Source organism: Artibeus jamaicensis, unplaced genomic scaffold, assembly GCF_021234435.1.
Source record: "Artibeus jamaicensis isolate MK-2021 breed Jamaican fruit bat unplaced genomic scaffold, CSHL_Jam_final contig_1132, whole genome shotgun sequence".
Taxonomy (NCBI): Eukaryota; Metazoa; Chordata; class Mammalia; order Chiroptera; family Phyllostomidae; genus Artibeus; species Artibeus jamaicensis.
The window spans coordinates 1261087-1281598 of NW_026521221.1; the positions used below are offsets into that span (position 1 = coordinate 1261087).

At 39.1% G+C, this 20512-nt stretch overlaps 1 protein-coding gene across 1 annotated transcript in view; it reads left to right on the forward strand.

The window, feature by feature from the left end:
* The window catches only part of FMN1 (formin 1), a 372744-nt gene that overhangs the window by 21846 nt on the left and 330386 nt on the right, over positions 1-20512 (forward strand). The gene's annotated exons all lie outside the window — the stretch shown is intronic.

Here is a 20512-nt window from a genome sequence, read left to right on the forward strand (position 1 = left end):
TACCAGAGGAGCAATTAATTCAGTCTAATTTGAGGAGACTTAGTTCAGATTTTCTTTTACTCTGTTTTTTTTTTTTTAGTTTCCTAAAGAAACACGAAGTAATGTTTACCCTGAAGTTATAACTTATTTATAGGTTACTATTGCCACTGGTATAACATCAGTTCTTATGCGAAAGAGGTGAAAGATAATCTGGCTTGTATGCTTAACATGATTTAAAGTTTTACATGAACATAATTAGGGGGCTCTGCAGGTGGATTCAATAAGATGGAAAAAAACACACAACAGCGTGTAAGTGCCACTCCTGTATTTGTTACATTTTCCAGGCCAATGTGGCCAGATGCTCAGGGTTTTGTATGCCAGTGTGGGGGGAACAGGTCCTTTTTCAGCAGCCCTTTAGCAGCATATGGTCAATGCTCTGTCTGGGGAATAGCTTGTAACACAATATATAGTGTCTTAAAGGTTAGAGCAAACATCCTGGCAATTTTTGAGATAAAAATACCTGTCTGGGAAAGAAAAACTTCAAAAGCTTTCTGTCCATTTTGAATTCTTGACATTTTGTAAATTTCTCTAACTCATTGGCAGGGGGGTGGCTCTTTTAAAAATGTGGTAAATGGTTTCAACTTATCGTTTATAATACATTGATCTTCGTTTGAAAAGACCTGCTTTCTTCATAATATGACATATCTACATCGCCGAGAAAGCCATAGAATTATAGATTTTATGGCATGTATCCTTAAACCCTAGGGATGAAACGTCTTTCTCCCTGTGGGTGTTCAAAATGCTTGGAAAGGAAGTTCTCTACAAATATTAGGTGAGAAACGTTTGGAGACATGGGGTCGTATGGTTACCTTCACTCTGAAGGGTCCTTTTAGAAATCACGCCGATTCTAGGATTGTGTGTGCCCCTCATCCAGAAACTGTGCAGTAAATACATTGAGCTTCAGTAAATCTTTTTCCCCTGATTTAGAATTATCTTTTTATTTTGTTGTCCTTTTTCCATATAAGAATATGATAAAAAGCTCTGTCATATCTGGGTCAAGGCAGGCACAGAGGACAGTCAATTTCTAGGTGACTGACCTTGAACCCATTGAAAGGCAAGTTCAACAGATGATCACTTTTTCCTTTGGCTTCTCCATAGAATTGCTCAGAACCATTCCCTTTACTTTGGTTCCAGATCTTGGGATTGTTAGTAGCCCTTTCTGAAGCCAGTTGTTAAAATGACAGGGATTGCTTTGCAGGAAGACTGCTTGTGCTTTAACTTTTTGAAAGGAGTTCAAAAGGGAAGGAGAATAGGAGTGTGGAGTGACCATTTTTTTCTGGTATGGGTAACTTTCCTTTTGCTGGGACCTTTCCCTAGGACATCCAGACATGACCTCTTATCCTGGCCCTCCTTTGAAAACCATGAAGGGAAGGAGCTCTCCAGAGTATTTCTGATCTGTTTCCTATGTTCTTGTCCCCTTTCCTCCTTTCAATCCCCCTTTTCTGTAGCCATGAGTCCTCTTCATATTCTGGGTCCTTCCATGACTTTCAGCAGCTGCTGGGTCCATACAAGGAGACTTTTCCTGCTTCTAACTGCCTTTGTCTTTCACTTTATTTCTCTTGCCACCTCACCCCACCAGAGGAGAGGTCTGTAACTCATTTACTGTCACTGCACAGTAGCTCTTTATCTGAATCCACCTCCTCCTTTCTCCCATGCCGACTATTATTACCAGGTTGAGTTTATGGTCTGTGAACATTTATTTCCTGTGGAAATAACATGTAGGTATTTTATTGAAGTGATGTGTTAACACTGAATGCTCCCATTAACTGCTCAAGTAAGAGATTAAGTCTGGCAAAAGTAATCACATCTGTTTCCAGTTGGAAGACTCTTAAGTGTTATGGACAAGTAGTAATTCCCAGGAAAGAGCAGAATCCGATTTTCACAGGACCAAGCCATTGAAGCGAACACTACCATCCACACAGGAGAGAACATAAAGGCATCACAGAGGCTCTTGGTCCATGTCCTATTGGCTTTGTAGTTTTCCTAACTTCATTCCAGGGGGCACGTACAGGAGTTTCTTGTCGGGTGGTGATATGATCAGATAGAGAATATGCTAACAATGAATAGTGGCCAGATTTGTCTTCTCATCATCCACTCCCTTTCCTCCTCACCCCTCCCCCACCTTGGAATTGGTTTTATAGTCTTTTATTAGGGGATGGAAACTGCTGCAGAGTGTTCCCAAGCCTTCGTACAATGTGGTCTTTTCTCAAACCTTGAGGGACTCTTGTTGGGAAAGCCTGCATAGCAGTGATGTTGGGGCTGGGATTCCTTTCTGTTTTGATGATTTCTTTTACCTTTGATCTTCAGAAGACCCTTTTAATGCCAGAAGAATCACATGAACTTGGCTCACCATCCTCAGGAAAATGCCCAGTGTTTCAGTGCGCTCCTCGGCAATCTTGTGATCTTTTCCTTTGATTGAAGTCACTGAGGTGGCTATGGAAGCATATGCCTCCGGCATAATTCCTCCTGATGTTGTGAATCATTTGACCAGTTCTTGTGCCCTTGAAAAGATGTAGTTAATGTCCGTGGACTGAGGGTTGAGAGGCATAATTGTGATCAGTTTTGTTCTATCTAATGCTACTGTCAAAGCTTTGATTCCTCTCTTGGTATATATTATGGGAAGTAGATGCAATTTCTTCCCACATGAATTCTGAGATTTGATGCAATTCCAAGAAAATTTTAAGGAAAGCTTACAACATTCATGGAGATATATACCCACTTCAGATTACTACAAGAAATATGTAGAAAGATTACTGCAGAAAGTGTGTGGAAAACTATCTGTAATTAATGTTAAGAAAAAATAATATTCATAAGTTGCATATACTATCTCATTTCCATATAAAACAAAGATACAAATTAAACTGACATGAAATACATTGCTGTATACTTTTAAGAAAGTAAGGGGCTAGCATTTGAGACTATATGTGACATTGGCCAGCAGTCCCGCTTTTAGGAATTTCGCTTACATAAATAGATGCAGTAGCAAGAACATGTGCATAGGGTGTTTACTGCAGCATTGTTTGTAGTGCCAAAGGCAGCTGGAAAAATTTTGAATGTCTAACAGTAGAGAAATGGTTAAATAAATCATAGTATATTTATATTCTGTAATATTATGAGGCTATTCAAAGTAGTAAACTGGGTCTATATCTAGCAAGTTGCAAAGTAATGCATAGCATGCCCTCAGATTTTGTAAAGACAGTATTACCCTTCTCCACATATGTGTATATATGTTAGGTGTGGCTTTGACTATCATGGAAAGAGGTATAGAAACAGACTGGCCTGCCCTGGCTGGTGTGGCTCAGTGGATTAAGTGCTGGCCTATGAACCAAAAGGTTGCCAGTTCAATTCCCTATCAGGGCACATGCCTGGGTTGAGGGCCAAATCCCCAGTTGGGGCCTGTGAGAGGCAACCGATCAATGTTTCTCTACCTCTTTTCTTTGTATCTTCCACTCTCTCTAAAAATAAAATAAATGATAATAAAAAGGAGAAGGACTGGACAGGCAGTTCAGATGCTTTATGTAGGGGCTAGGCAGGGTGAGGTGGGGAATAAGATGACGGGGAAGGCTCCAGAAGCACTGAGGAAGAGTGTGAAGTTTTTTCTTTCCATCTACCTTGTCTCACTGGTTATGGTGAATGCGTCCTTTTTAAAGAGTGATTGTTTAACTACGTTTTAAAGAAAAAAAATACACCTGAAGTGGTCGTATGTATATGTGTGGTAAGATTATAGTTAAACCACATTTTCCTGTATTTCGTCTGTGTCCTTTAATGAGGCAAACGTCCAGCATTGAGACTGCAGCATTGCAAGCAGGGGAGATGCAGGTTGCCGGGGAGCCGTGAAAGCAGTGCCCGAAAAGGACTAGTGAGGGACATAGGGTTGGGCGAGAGCAGAGCATTGTCCAGAAACCAGGGGGAGGCACTTCGGAAAGGTTTCTGGATTAAACAAGCGCTGACAGGTGACCGACATCCCCAGACCTGAAGGAACAAGGAGAGTAGAGGTCACTGGAACCTCAGACAGGGGAGCTGAATGGAGAGGACCACGTGGCAGGAACAGTGGCCTGTGGTAGGGGTACCTGGCAGAGAGGAAGCTGTGGGAATAAATATCCAGGCCTCACTTTTCTGTGATCTTCTGCCTGGAAACCTCTTCTAACTGAACCAACCAGAAGGCAAAATGTTAAGGGAGTTGGTAGATGAGATCTACAAGGTCAGCCTTCTGGAGCCAAGCACATGTGGTGAAGGGTAGAGAGAGGATCTGGAGGGGCAAGTGAGAGACAGGATGATACAGACAGATTGAGCCACAAGGACCAAGAAGTGCAAAAAGATAACATAGTATTATTTATTTATTTATTTATTTATTTATTTATTTATTTATTTATTACCTTAAAAAAAATTCTTCACCCTGGCTGGTGTGACTCAGTGAATTGAGTGCCAGCCTACGAACCATAGGGTTGCTGGTTTGATTCTCAGTCAGGGCACATGCCTGGGTTGCAGGCCAGGTCCCTAGCTGGGGGCGCATAAAAGACAACCACACATTAATGTTTCTCTCCTTCTCTTTTTCTCTCCCTTCCCCTCTGTCAAAAAGCAAATAAATTAAATCTTTAAAAAAACTCCCAAAACTTTAAAAAAATTGTTGTTCCAGTACAATTGTTTCCATTTCCCACCCACTACCCCCACTCGCCCCAGCCATCTTCACCATCAATCCTACCCCGCTTTGGCTTTGTCCATGTGTCCTTTATACATGTTCCTTGATGACCCTTTTCTATTTTCCCCATGTTATTTCCCCTCCCACTTCCTTTCTGGTTACTGTCAGTTTATTCTCTATTTTAATGTCTCTGGTTATATTTTTGCTTGCTTGTTTATCTTGTTGTTTAGCTTCCTGTTAAAGGTGAGATCATATGGTATTTGTCTTTCACCACCTTGCTGATTTCACTTACCATAATGCTCTCCAGTTCCATCCATGCTGTGGCAAATGATAGGAGCTTCTTCTTTCTTTCTGCTGCATAGTATTCTATCATGTAAATTTACCACAGTTTTTTGATCCATTCATTTACTGTTGGGTACTTAGGTTGCTTCCAGCACTTGGCTATTGTAAATTATGCTGTAATGAACATTGGGGTGCATAGGTTCTTTTGGATTGGTGTTTCAGGGTTCTCAGGATATAATCCCAGCAGTGGAAATGCTGAGTTTAAAGGCAGTTCCGTTTTTAGTTTTTAGTTTTCTGAGGAAATTCCACAGTGAGTGTTTTTCCACAGTGGCTGCACCAGTCTGCATTCCCAAGAGTGTATTATGCTTCCCTTTTCTCCACAAAGTCTCCAGCGTTTGTTGTTTGTGGATTTGGTTATGATGGCCATTCTCACTGGCATCTCATACCAGACAGAATGACCGGTCAGAGTGACTGGTCAGAATGAGAGGTGTTATCTCATTGTGGTTTTAATTTGCATCTCTCTGATGCCTAGTGATGCTGAGCATCCGTTCATATGTCTCTGGGCCTTCTGTATGTCTTCCTTGGAGAATTGTCTGTTTAAGTTTTTTGCCCATTTTTTAATTGGGTTGTTTGTCTTCCTGGAGTAGAGTCATATGAGTTCTTTATATATTTTCAAGATCAAACCCTTGTCCAAGGGAGATATCATTTGCAAATATATTTTCTCATGTGTTTGGTTCCCTATTTATTTTGCTGATGTTTTCTTAAGATGTGCAGGAGCTTTTTAATTTGACGAAGTCCCAGTTGTTTATAGAATGGTATTTTAAATGAGCAATTAGGTGAAGAAGAGTGTGTGTGTGTGTATGTGTGTGTGGTATATGTTTTGTTATAGAACACTGATTATCTTGGTAATAAATAATTATGGTAATAAATAATTATTACACTGTTTCATTCCTTTTCTGTATGATCTTTCTACCTCTCAATGTAATTAGGTCAATTGTCTTGTTATTTAAAGTTCAGAAACAGAAGAAGTGAAAGAACTAGAAGACCTGGTGATACAGTTTTCAGTCTGTGAATTCAGAAAAATTCGTCTGGTTTTCAAATAAAAAGCTCTTGTATTTATCAGTGATTGACAACACGTCGTGCTTGGTTGCTTTCTATGCAACACATGAGAAGAATTGAAAAATATCTTCCCCAATTATATCAAATTAAGAATAACTAATTTTCATATGAAATATAGAATAGATTTTCTACCAATCAACAACTTGTATTTTATGCTTCTTATAAAAAAGTGTTTCTCTCATTCAGATTGTGTTTCTCAAAAAAGAATATGCTTCAAAGGCCAAGACTTGATATTTAAAAATCTCAAACCAGCTTTACATAAATGAATTTTTTGCTTGGTTAATATGCCATTGACATTGAGGACAGCACCTTCTATTGAATTGTTTTTCATTTGTCTCTTTTCTAGTCTTGAATTCAGAGTACAAGGTTTAAAGCAAGGATGGCAGTCTGTGGTCCTAGGCCAAAGGTATCCATCTCTTCTGAAGAAATATAGACACGGCAGAATGAACACTGATAAAAAGTAGCAGCCACTAAAAAATCTAAAAGAGAAGACCATTTTTTAAATAAATAGAGATTAAGTTTTGAAGAAATAGTTATTGAATATGTACAGGGTATGGCAAAAGTAGGTTTACAATTGTGAGTACATGAAACAGAGTTTATTTGTATATTATTATTTATTTATTAACAATTGTATTATTTTGCATACAAATGCCTATAAACATACTTTCGCCTCCCCCTTCCCATATGTTCACATCGCTCAACTCTTCTGCCTCATAGTGTCATTAGTTGGGGCACAAAAAATAAGACAAACTTTGAAGGTTATCATTAGAGTAGAAAGGTTTTATCGAACTGATAAAGCAAAGTACTGAATATGGAAGGTATGTGCTTTGTTTTATTCTTCATGGATGCTCCTGGAGGGGATACTTTTTGAAAACACTAGACACCAACTCTGGGCCTACTTTCTTACCTCATGATAGTTTTTATCAGATAAATGACCTTACTTCCTACCTTACTTCATCTACTTTCTGATCACTTATAAAAATCATATGTAACTACTGTTAGAGAGTTCTTAAGTGGGGATCAACCCGTGCTGTTTAGTACATCTTCATGGCCTCTGGGCTGTGGTATTAGGCCAGACCATCCCCCCAGATTTTCTCTGAGTGCCCTGGAAGCTCAGCTGCCTGCTGTCTCCTGTTCCAGAGTCTCTTCACTCTCACAGAAGGCCTTGGAGTTCTTTCCACGGTCATGCATTTCTCCAGTACATGGAACAAGAGGTGTTCTTGGCCCACTGCCTTATAGGTAAGAATTTGAGACTAGGTCAGATTAGGATTCAGATATATATCGGAGGTAGAGGGACCTATGGGGTCCTTGAAGGATACTGAATAATAGGGAAGGACAGTGGACAATGGAAGAAGTAGCATGAGAGAACAGGTCTGGACCAACAGTCTGTATACAGATAATTTCTCTAACTCTAGGAGGATGGGTGTTGGCATGAAGGGAAGGAATAACTTTGTCCTCAGAAGCCCAGTAGTTTTGCAAGTGGAAGAGCAGTTTGAGATGGGCGGAAACTTTCTGACCAGAGTGAGAGCAAAGCCCCAACCACAGTGGTCTAGAAGAGATTGGCAGCAGACCAAGGGCAGCAGAGTGACAGAGTAACAGAGCCCAAGGGGGTGAGGGCAGCAGTCCTCAACCCCATAACTTGTGGGCCCCCCAAAGGGCATAACTGGGGTGGGGAAGAGCCCTTTGGGGACCCACAAGAGAAAAGACCTATGGTAACTTCCTACCAAGCAAGCGAGTGAGGGTTTCAGACATTGAGATTCAGGTTTTTGAGACAGTTTTATTGTTATTTTATTTTTGGAGAGGGAAAAAGAAAGGGAGAGAAACATCAATGTGTGAGAGATACATCAACCTGTTGCCTCTCACATGCCCCAATCTGGGGGCCTGGCCAGAAAACCAGGCATGTGCCCTGACTGGGAATCGACTCTGCCACCTTTTGGTTCACAAGCTGTCACTCAATCCGCTGAGACACACCAGCCAGGGCTAAAATTATGACTTATAGTTTTGCATTTGTGGGGAGGGCTCAGAAATAATCCTGTGACTGATTAAAGCTGTTGGTTTCCGTGTTTGCCCAGGGCAGTTGTAGAGAGAGTAAATAAAATATGTGGATGGAGCCTAAATATAGTGTCCCTGGGTTCAGACATGTGTCTCGGCACGTCTGGATAATTGCATGGTTAGACCTGTCACAAGCTTTGTGCTTCAGTGCCCAGAGGATTGTCACAGGGCTGAGCTCATCCTAAGGAAAGCAGGATTTGAGGCACAGGTGGAGGTACCCGACCCAGGGGGGCAGAGCAGCGTTAAAAACAGTGTGAAGTATGCCCTCCAGGCTTTTTGCTGGCTCAGTTCTCCGGACTGCTGGTCGGGTGGTAGGGAGAGAAGACTTCAATGGAAAAAGCATTGTGAAAAGTTACGGAGTAATTTTACTAAAAGTTCTTTAAGATATTGAAGACAGAGTCTGCCTAAAAGTACACAGACCTGTGGTCAGAGTCCCTGCTCGAGGTGCTGTTGAAGCAGTGTGGCCGGGCACCTGATGGAATGAGCCCGCCTTTATCTCATACTAAGGAGAAGTGGACATGTGGGAGAGGCAGGCAGTAGTTCTCTGGGAATCCATCTGCATCTAGCACCTTAGCTGCACCAGCCCTGGTGACAGTTCTTACAGCGTCAAGAGGCATGTTAAACAGTCAGAACAGGAATGAACAGTGGTGATGATGGGACAGTTGCATCCATGAGCCCGTGAGACCCCTGGAATGATTCAGAGAAATGGGTAGGGGAAGGGGCACACCAACTCTAGTAGGGCTAGAGACATAGTGATTTTGTACCTTGTTGCTACTTCCTGACTGCATTTGCTGGAAAAAAACAATATCTAATTCATAGGGTTCTTTTGAGAATCAAGTAACACACGAGGGGGACCCGAAATAAACCAGAATTATTTTCTGGAGGGCAAGCCCTTTGTAATCCAGGCTTCCCCTGCTTAGTGAGTGTTCTAGGAAGCCAGTGTACCAGCTGGCATTGTTGTGAGGGGCTACCTTTGGCTTCAGTGACTTTTTTTTGAAGACTCTTTTAATGTGTTTGCCTATTTTATGGTGGGTGATTTACAAGCGCATCTGCCCACATGGTGCCCAGTGTTCAGCAGTTTTTGACCAAAAACAACATGGCTCCCTTGCCCCGCCCTCCCTATTCACTGATCTGGCCCCAAGGGATTTTTTTGTTTGTTTCCCAGGATGAAAAAAGTCCTCAAAGGGAAACATTTTGCCTGCCAATGTAGAAGAGATGAAACAAAAAATGGCAGAAGCACTAAAAGGCCTCAAAATCAACAAGTTCAAAAACTGATTTGAGTGCTGGAAAAAACTGCTTGATAGGTTTATTGCATTAAATGGAGAGTACTTTGAAGGTGAACTAAAGTTTAAATGTCTGAATAAATATGCAACTTTTTTATAAATAAATTTCAGGTTTTTTTGGATCCTCCCTGTAATACTGATGAAAATGCTTTAGAAAATATTAGCTTTATTATAATTACAGAGCATTGTTGCTTCAGAAGGGAGAAAAGATTTTAATGATTTACTCTTTTTGATGTTTTTCAGTGATGAAATGATGTTACAAATAGTTCACAACTAGCTTATTCTATGTGGATTTCTTGATTTCCGCTCACTTAAAGTGGCTACATTTACTTCTGTTTTTAAGTCACTTATATAACTTTTTTGGTCTGTATGTTAGTTATGATTTTCCACCTAATTTATAAAAAACTTGGTGATAGTGATTGTATCTCATAACACTGATGTCCTCTTCAGTGAGTCTAGCTTAAAACTGGCTCACTAAGTAGCTTTTGAATATAATCGGGGGTAGCATAATTTTGAATTGAAGTAAGTAAAAAGAAATTACAATTACATTTTTGATACTAATGTCATTCTATCATGAAATCATAAGTTAAAGGCTGTTATAACAAAAGCAAGTCCAAAGTCCCTTTTCTTCCTTCCTATCAATTGTTGCTGAACCACCTGAAGTCACATCTTCCCTCTACATAGCTTTTCTAATTTATTTATTTTTAATCCTCACCCATATATACATGTTTATTAATTATAGAGACAGAGGAAGGAGGGGAGAGAGAGAAAGAAACCATGATGTGATAGAGAAGTATTGTGTGGTTGCCTCTCATATATGCCTGGACCGGGGATTGAACCCATAACCTTTTAGTGCACGGGACAACATTCCAACCAACTGAGCCACCTGGCCAGGGCAGCTTTTTCAATTTCTTCAACTAATAGCAATTTTTTCTATCCTGATATCTCTAGCTTTTATTTTGTGTGTGACAATAATAGGTTTTGAACATCAACTATTATGCTACTATAAATATTTTATAATATTCTTTCATTTTTTCTGTGTCAATCTCAAATTCACATCAAGCTTTTGAATGTAGGACTCTATCTTATACTTAAATGGATGATTTTCAGTTCCTTGACTGGTATGTCACAAGGTGGTCAATATATATTGATTTAATTACATTTTTTGGCTGTTGACTTTAATTAAAAACCACCCTCCAATGTACGAGTGGCAAGGCAGTGACTGAGAGGCAGAGAGTCCTAGGAACAGTTAAACGGAATGGCTGGCAGTCCCTTCAACCGACATGCCATAGCAGAGCGAAGTGGGTTGTCCCCGCCAGGTTCTTGGTGTCTCGTCTTCATTTGGAACCTGTTTCTGCTGGTGATAGAATATATCAGAATTAAAACAGATGTTTCTTATGTTCATGTTTTAAAAAGACCTCCTCAAAGACAGTAACAGTGTCATGTTCGCCGTTACTTACCTGGGGTCGGGTTCAGTACTTGTTCAGGCTGATGGTTTCGTTGAATGAGTGTACAAGTGGGTGAATGAATGGTGAGAAAACAAAGTCTGCCAACTGGTAACAGGGACAAATGCTCCCCATTTATCCTATGTTAAACAGAATGAAGTTGGTTTCACACTGTATTATGTGATTACTACCATGCTATCTTGATAGATAATCTTTACTTATTAACTAACCTTAAAGGTATTAATCTCTGTATAGGTTTAGGAATCTGAATATACTGAGAGGACAGGACTAAAATCAAATGGAACTTGGGTTCTCAAGGCCACATTTTTTTGTGAACAAAGAAACTGTCCTTTTAACTGGAATAATTTTATAACATAATCCATTTTTCATGAACAGACCATTTTTAGTCATAAGATGAGACTTTATTGTCAACAGCAGTCACTGAGGTGTATAGTCAAGTGATCACACTGGACATGGACACCAGAGGCAGCTTACCGTTCCATGCATTTTGCTGGTCACAAGTTGACCATGTTGTATTATGCACGGTCAAAGTCCAGCATGTTTGCACCAAGGTACCCTTTATCGACCAACAGGTTGGGGAACTGTAAGACTGGACAGGTCCTGGTGACTCTCCTGGGCCGATGCAAGGTGTCCTGCAAGGCCCACCTACTAACTGCCTGGTGCCCACCATTGAAGTCTGCCTTCTCTGTGAAAGCACTATTGTGAGAATATTTGTGTGTAATGCAAATACAAGTTGAGACCATGTGATTGATTTCCACAAAACTCATTGAATTAATTTGCCCATAAAACTGCTATTATTACCTAGCAGAGCAAGATCCTTACAGAATAGGTTATGGGACAGGGTTCCAAGAGTGGAAGCAGAAATCAAGGCCAGGAAAACAATAAGTAGGCCTATATCAGGGCATGAGCATTTGAGGCCCCAAACCAGCAGAGCAGTATAAGAACACCAGGGACTTCGATTCCATCTGCAGGTGTCCCTTGCCTTCGCCATGGCCATATAATGTAACTGGGTCATGGAAGTGATGTGCCATGATATTCACAAGTTCTGCTTTCAAGGGATAGGAATCTAAGGGACTCTCTTAGAATTCTGCCTACCCCAGTATTCTTCCATTATTTAGGGCTCTCCTTTCTGGTCTTATGTTCTGCTTCCACTTTCAGAACCCTGTTCCCACAGCCATCCCTAATGTAACCTCATGTGTATATACAATAGACTGTTCTCCATTTCTGGATCATTAATCATAATATACTGGTTAAGAGTGTGTGTGCAAAAGCAGAACACTCCGGTGTCAAATCCCAGCTCTACTACCTATAAGAAGATTAGCAACTGCCTTAGTCTATAAAGGAGAGTGAGAATAGTGTCTGTATAGTAAATAATACTTTAAACACTTATGAGTCATTGTAAGATTAAGTGATATATTTAAAAGACTTGACACAGTGTCTAGCACATAATTCTGCAAAAATGTTTAGATATCATTAGTAGTATTTTATAGCTCAGTGGTTTTATTTATACATTATTTCTTTACATGAGATACCTTGATACATTCCTATGCATCCTTCAAAATTCATCCTAACCCTGGTTATGCAAAATGGGAAGGATATAGGGAACTCTCTATTTTTCAACTTTTCTATAAGTCTAAAATTATTACAAGAGAAAGTTAAAAGTCCTAAATGTTATCTCAATTATAAAGCCTTCTGATTCTCCTTATTGTAGAATGAACAATTTCATTCTACTTTCATAGAATTTAAGTATTATCACATTACACCATAATTATTTGTTTCCATTTCTGTCTAAATATAAACTCTATGAAAGCAAAGACTAAGTTTTATTTATCTTTGTATCTCTAATATATAGCATCACATTAGATGTAGCTTAGAGCATATATTATACAAATGCTGGCCCAATAGCTAACTGTTGAATGTACTTTTGTTATTGTACGTAAGAGATTCACCGTGGAGAATGAGATGTGACTATAGGACATTTTAACTAGTGGGAGGGTCAGCGTGCTGTGGAACAGTGGGTATCAAAAAGTGTGGTTCCCGAGACAAGCAGTGTTACTAGCCACAACCAGAAACTTGTTAAAATGCTGTTTCTTGGACCTCATTCTCCAGACCTACTGAACCGAAATTTCGGGGAGTGTGGCAGAGCTGTCCGACTTTAACCATGTTAGTGGAGACCAAGATAAGAACATAAATTATTATGCTAATGTGCAGCTATGTTAAATGAATTCACAATCTTGTAAATATAAATATTTTATTAAAGGGAAATAACATAGGTGTGCTATCATTGAGAAACAATTGAATTCCCATTTAGACCTATACAGTTATGAACATGAAAAGTTTATTTGTTTTATTATCCTACTGCTATTGTACATTGCAGTAATACAGGAAGATAGAATGCTATTCTTAAAGGTAAAATGCTGTTTTCCTGCCTGACATTTGTTGCTGTGATCACAGCTTTTACCATCGATCATAACATTAGCATTCTGGCTTCGATACAGATGTCTTCAAATAACTATCAACGCCTTCCAAATGCCAGCTGCTGCTTCTCCAACGGTGCTACTTCTCCAAATTGTGTTTGAGCATCCATTAGGCTTTCAGTATATAGCTTTTATAGCCAGTTTTATGTTATCAACAAATATTGGTGGAGTTACAAGATTTCATTTAATGTCATTAAGATACTACAACCACACATCTGCAGCTTTATTGTAAAGAGCAGCACTTCTATTTTGTTACCATTTTTCTAATTCCTTTAAGAGCAAATGTCTTGAAAAAAATCGTATGATAATCTATGTCTAGCCTGAATCAGGAAAGCATTTGCTTCTCAGCTGTAGAAGCTGTTGAATCCTGGCCTCTGCTATTGGAGGAAAATCACTTCCTTATGTCTGTTGGGCAATATTTTCCTTTCAGAGGTTTGGAAGCTGTCCTTTCAGAATGCCTCGGCCTTCCTAGGGCTTTTTCCTTTTCATGCTGAATAGACCATAATTCATACACTGTGCAGGTGAGCTGGGTTGAGGTTGAAGCACCCCCTACCCCAGACCTTGAAATCTACGTTTTAACCCACGTTTAAATCCTGCTTCTGTCTATTGCTATCTACGTGTCTGTGAGTAAAATGCAACTTCTCCAACTCACACTCAACAATGGGTTAATGATGTCACTTTTCAGAGTTGATGTGAGAATGAAATGAGACAGCCCACATGAAAGTGCATGACAAATAGGAGGAATTATTTTTATGATTACAAATGACAGCCTCAAAAAGAGCTGTCGCCTTTCAGTTATCCTTTGTGAGCCCAGTAGCCTGTATGCCAAAGAGGCCCATGGATATTCTAAATGGCTGTTCTCTGCAGGCTACATCCTGAGAAACTGCATGTATTTTCTCCTCCCCCCGGGGCACTATTTACTGTCCTTTCTTCCAGGTGGGAAACCACTAAAAGGTTTAATAACTATCAGCTTTTGTATTCCGAGGCAAATAGCTTTGGCAATAGTGGGAACGTGATAAATTGCAAACAGGGGCAGGAATCCAAAAGGCCTGTAATAGTCTTGGTATTGGTAGTAATAAGAAATAGTTTCCAAAACTCCGTGGATTCAAAACTAGATGAATTTGATCAGATCTACATTTGAGAAAGAAGACAGTCAAGGATGGCTGTAAGATCCCTGCCCTCAGGGTTGACTGGGAAGACACCTCTAAATGAAGACACACAGGGCCTGCAGCCAGGCAAACTGTCTCACATAGAGTGCTGATTAATGGATCTGTGCCAAAATGTAGAAAGGTGTCATTTGCATGTCACAAGACTCCTCACTGCTCCCTGTCCTGCTTAGATCTTTTCTTTTCAACCTGGTGCTCTTCGTCAACTTTGGAGAAAAACTGAGATGGAGAAAGAAGTGTTAGGTGACAGAATCGAAGCTTGTTAAATCCTGCCTAAGCTAAATGGAACAAGACTGAAGTCAAGAGGATACTGGAAACATCCTGCATTTAGAGTAAAATATCCACTTACAAGTAAAGGACATAGGAGACTTTGGTTTCAGCTTTAGTTGACAACATATTGATTTCGAGCCAGTGGGGTGTGACTGTTTAAAACAAAAACCAGACTACATTAGTAATAGATATTCATATCAAGGGCAAAAATGTACTACTGTACTCTATACAGTCTGACAAATGTGGAGTTTGGGGTCTGATTATGGGTTCATATTTGGAGGGGGCTGCCGACAAATTGGATTACATGCAGGGGATCAGGATGGCTACATACTGAGAAATTATTTCATAGGAAAAAGAGTCCAAAAGAATAGAGAGCCAGTAAAATTGGAAAGGGGATGCATGACAAAGGCTGTTTGGTGGATACTGCATATGCCACCCAGACTCCTCTATTAAGATCAAGGCCCTGGTCCCCTCAGCTGCTTGGCGTCCCCTCAGCTGCTGAGCTGAGTTGTCCTCGCTGCCACACCCCACCCCACTCTGCCATCTGCAGAGAGTCCACATGCTCCTCAAGCACAGCACTATCCCATGGCTGGTCTGTGTGAGAGAGTGCAAAAGCTCAGTCCTGTTTCCTGGCGCAGAACAGCTCTGAAGTCTCGTCCCAGCTTCAAAGGTCCCTGTGCGATCAGCCGATCAGCCGGGGCCCCTGCTGTGGCTGCATCTCCTCCTGCCGGATCCTGCTTCCCCCACTCTCTCCACTAGACCTTCTGCGTGGAAATCTCTTTTCAGCCTATTTCCCAGGGAATCCTCCCTGCAACAGCTGATAGTACAAAGACTGGGAGAGGATAAATTATGCAATAAATGATGCTGGAACAATGGATTATCCATGTGGAAAGAAAAAAAGTTGGAGCTACCTTATGCTGTGCACCAAATCTATTTCAGGTAGATTTAGAACTGAAATGTGAAAAGCAAAACTTTATAGCTTTTAGTAGAAAATACAGAAGTCATAGGAGAGAGTTTCTTAAAAACACAAACCATAAAGAAAATTATTAGTGAAATTGTCTAAATTAAAAATATATAAAATTAAAATTGAATAAAATTAAATTCCTTTAACTGTAACAAATGGTATTTTAAAAAGTAATAAGAAAAACTAGGAGAAAATATCTGCAGTACTTATGACTAACAAAGAATTAACATCCAAAGTATATAAAGAATTCATTCAAGTTAATAAATAAAAGCAAACTGCCCAGGGGGACAAAGTGGGAATAGATGATAGTTCACCTAAGAGAAAGTCTGAATGATGAATATATGAAAATACACTTAGCTTCACAAGCAATCAGAGAAATGACAATTAAAATAAGATCCTATTTCATACAGATCAAAGTGGAAAAGTGATTTTAAATGAATTTAATAATTTTTTCTTCTCTTTTTTTCTTCCTTTCTATGCTTATGGGCCTGTGCACATGCCATTTCCATGATAAACTATCCATCGGTGAAGACCTAGCAGAAATGTCATCTTTCCCATTAATCTTCCTGGTTAGAGTTAAACATTTCTTATCTGTTCCAGATAGTGCTTTGTGCCTTTTCCATTTTAATATACTTGTCATTGTATTGTTGTTTATCTTCAAGGCCCTGATGCTAATTCAATTATGAGTTCCTGGATGGCAGTAATCATAACATGTTTCCTATGTGCCTCTGGCATTTATCACAGTGTGAGACACTTGACTCGCCAAGGTAGACTGGATGGCTGAGTGAGGGCTGATACCCGATGAACGGGTGTTCCAGTGGCTTTTTTCATGAGATCAGCCCTCTTCACAACAGGGCTGAGAGTCAGATGCTTTGTCCTGCTTGCTTTGTTTTCTCTTTGACTTATCCACTAAAATTAGTTCAAGATAAACACTAATTTTATTTTTACCTTGGAGAAAGTACTTTAATTTTCCTGGCTTCAAATTTCTTTCTTTAAAAATTATTATTAAAATTGTTTTCAGTTATAGTTTATATTCAGCATTATTTTTTGTTGGTTTCAGGTGTAGATATTTACTTTTCAGCATAGTGGTTAGACAGTCATAGGCTTTGCCCAGTGTTCCCCTGATACTTCCAGTGCCTACCTGGCACCATATGTAATTATTACAATATTATTAAACTCTAATTTTGAAAACAGTTTTTAATCACTCATTACCTACAGTGGAGTATATTATTAAATGTGGTTCCCACCCTCAGTTTAAAGAGGTTAAGCAGATACACTGGTTCTTTTTACCACAGGCAGACAGCTGTGCAGGGATAAAATAAATGCTGTTTTTCTCTATTACTCATTGCCTTTCTTCCAGGCGTATTGCTCCTTCGAAGTACTATCAGAATTTATTTTTAATTCTGAAAAGAAATGAAAGAAGTATACTTTGTCTAGAGAGATTATATATATATATGTGTGTGTGTGTGTGTGTGTGTGTGTGTGTGTGTGTGTGTATACACACCATCCCTCAGGAAAGGTAAGTCTGGAAATATACACCTTCAAGGCATTTGAAGTTTTAAAAAAATTTTTTTAAGCCAACAGCTGTTCTATAGACCCCACATGGGAGAATATGGTTTAGTTGATATTTGTCTCTTTTTAAAGAGATTATAAATTTATTAAAGCTGGGAGGGTCCTTGGGCCGAGTGCTTTCATGGTACAGGTAATAAAAACGAGACTTCATGTGGAGTGTTGTAACTGTTTGGTGAGAGAATACTCCAGATTTACTGACTTCAGTTTTGGTTCTTTGCTCCCTATTCTGTTCCTACAACCAGTTTGAAGGTAAAAAGAAACTTCTTGGAATTTTCAATGACTTTGAGTTACAGTAGCTACTTTGATATTTACTTTGGAGCCCTTGGAATTTCCCCAGTAAGCAATTGCTTTGTGGCCTTCGTACCATTAATAATGAACTTTCATTAGCATCTAAATTCAAGGGGATAAAGCAACTCCATTCTAAAAAATATGTACTTATTTAGGCTCATGATTAATATGAAGTAAAAGGTAAAGTTTTGTAAACTAAACTAAATTTACTTGATTATTGAGTAAATTGTGATAAAAATTCTATTAAATATTGAATAACTTAAGTATATTCTATTAAATATAGAATAGAATGATTGTATTCAATTATCTTATGTGATAATTGAAATATAGTTGGTAATATACCTGAATTTCTATTTACTCACTGGTAAAATGAACAAGTTAGAATAAATCTCCAAGGACAATCCATCTTTGAAAATCTTTTACCTTTAAATATTTTGATTCCGTGATTGTAATAATAGAGGAGTCATCTAGACTTTGCAAAGTTAACTGAGGCTTGATGTTGCTTAACAAAGAAGGTTTTCTTCATTATTTTTGTTTTTTGAAAAGTGATCTCTGATTCAAACACTGTCTTGTGTTTCCGAAAGGTCCCTAGGAATCTTTTTCATTAATCTCCATATATGTGTTTTCTGTCCTTTTATTTGGTAAGACTGTACTTTACTGAACTTAGTAAATGACAGTTGCTCAAACCATGTGGTTTCTCTGCACTTGGTTGGATGGATGTAAGGTTTAAAGAAGGCATCATGGAAGAAAATGGATAGTCATATATCTATATATCTGTCCTTAAAAAAATCCAACTACTGTTAATATAATGAGAACAGTTTGTGTGACATAGATGTAAATAGGTAGCCAAGGAGTGTGGACTGGAATGCACATGTGTGAACAATGATGACTTCACTGTACTAGTCAGTGGGGGTGGTAGACACATTGAGTGAGCATGTGTACTGTGTGGCCATTGAATTCAAAATGACTGAGCAAGTAAAGCAATGAATCTGCATCAAATTTTGCATTAAGTTTGAACATTCCTCCATGGAAACTATTTAGATGATTCAGAAGGTGTCAGCTATGGGCAACTGGTGATTGGCAGCTTCATCACAAGAGCCTGCTCATGCATCATGTCTCCTGCAGAGTTTTTTGGTGAAACATCGAATCACCCAGGTGACTCAGCCCCCTACAGCCCAGATTTGGCTTGCAGAGACTTCTGGCTTTTCCCTAAACTAAAATCACCTTTGAAAGGAAAGAGATTTCAGACTGTCAGTGAAACTCTGGAAAATGCAATGGGGCAGCTAATGGCGATGGGGAGAACTGTGTAAGGTCCCGAGGTACCTACTTTGAAGGGGACTCAGGCATCATTGTCCTATGTACAGTGTTTCTTGTATCTTGTGTCTTCTTCTGTAAATGTTTCTATTTTTCATATTTCATGGCTGGATACCTTCTGAACAGACCATGTGTGTGTGTGTGTGTGTGTGTGTGTGTGTGTGTGTATAAATTGAATCTGAATTTCTGCTGCTATGAATAACCTTACATCCATCCAGCCAAGTGAAGAGAAACCACATGGTTTGAGCAACTGTCATTAGACTGAAGTACCAGTCTAATGCAAGGTATACAACCTCTCTTAGTCTCAGTTTTATCTTTTCTACTTTGTACATAACAAAATGTACTTCAGAGGCTTCTTATGAAGAGTAAATAAGATGACAAGAACAGTGTCAGACACACTGAAAGCAATTATGTCACATTATGGACTGCAACTGCCAGTAAAATTTTTCTTTTTGGTGCTGACGTACACTTTTTCCTATTGATCTCATTGAAGCTTTAAGTACTTTCACTTTCCTGTTACTGTCCTGAGTATGTATTTTTAAAAGTTACTTTTCAATTGTATATTCATAGCAATTGGTCATCATATGATGTGTCAGTGAAGAGTGTTTGTTTCTGATTTCCACAACAAAATTCTCACTTTCTCTTCCCACCACTCTTCTCTATGGAAACAGCATAGCATCGCTGGATTTCTGCAAAAGTGTTCAGAAAAGACCAATGGGTAGATTCTCTAGAAGCTGGAATCAGTAGATAATTAATTTCTTTAATAGTTATTTCTTTTTTTATGTTTGCATTCCCAGAACCCAACTTGCATAAATAGATTTCGTAATGAATATTTTATAGAGCATATGGAGGTGGGGCAAAACTCCTTCCTAATTCTAATGTACTTAAAAGAAACCTTAGTCAATTTCCTAACTTAAAGTATAGCCCATGCCCTGGATAATGTTATAACAGATTAAGAGGCCTTACTTAATTATTGCAAAAAAGATTTTGATGTCCAGGAGAAGGAAAGCCAGAATAAACTTTAGTTCTTAGAGAATGCTGCTTTAACAAGGATTATTTCTAACCAAGTGTGCTGTACGCTATGCCAGTACCAATATTTTTATAAAATGCATAATAAGAATATTAAAAATGTTGATAACAAAATAAGTTTCCCCAGTAGTACTATTTATTGATTCAACACATATGACTTTGCATTGCTTAAGTATTTTAGTCCTGCCTATGAAAATTCATATCTAAGAAGTTTTTGATCAGTGCTCTACTGCTGCTCAGAGTTAATTATTACAACTCACAGTTATTTTTTTTGTTAAAGATTTTATTTATTTATTTTTAGAGAAAGGAAGGGAGAGAGAAAGGGAGGGAGAAAAACATCAATGTATGGTTGCCTCTCACATGCCTCCCACTGGGGACCTGGCCTGCAACCCAGTCATGTGCCTTCACAAGCGACCCTTGGGTTCCAGGCTGGCACTCAATCCACTGAGCCACACCAGCCAGGGCAACTCACAGTTATTTTTTTAAAAAATGACTGCATAGGCTTCCATCCAAAATAGAGGCATAGGTAGATATACTTCACTTCTTCATACA